The following is a 512-nucleotide window of genomic DNA, read 5'->3' on the forward strand; positions in this document are numbered from 1 at the left end:
ACAAATACATCCTCCCAAGATTAACCAAAAAAAAAAAAAAATTGAGTCCCTGAATAGACCAATAACAAGCTTCAAAACTACATTTGTAAATAAATAGCTTACCAACCAAAAAAACAAAAAGCCCAGGACCAGACAGATTCACAGCTGAATTCTACATTATTTAAGAACAGCATCATTTTGATACCAAAACTTGGCAGAGATAAAACAAAAATAGAAAACTTGAGGCCAATAACTTTCATAAACATTGATGAAAAAAATTCTCAATGAAATACCAGCAAACCAAATCCAGCTGCACATCAAAGAGCTAATCCACTATGTTCAAGTAGGTTTTATCCATGGGATACAAGATTGGTTCAACATACAAATTAATAAATGCTATAAATCACATAAACAGAACTAAACATAAAAAACACAAAATTATCTCAATAGAGGCAGAAAAAGCTTTCAATAAAATTTAACATCTTTTATGTTAAAAGTCCTCAACAAATTATGCCTTGAAGGTACATACTTCA

Source organism: Cebus imitator, unplaced genomic scaffold (genome assembly GCF_001604975.1).
Source record: "Cebus imitator isolate Cc_AM_T3 unplaced genomic scaffold, Cebus_imitator-1.0 Scaffold794, whole genome shotgun sequence".
In the NCBI taxonomy this organism is placed as follows: domain Eukaryota; kingdom Metazoa; phylum Chordata; class Mammalia; order Primates; family Cebidae; genus Cebus; species Cebus imitator.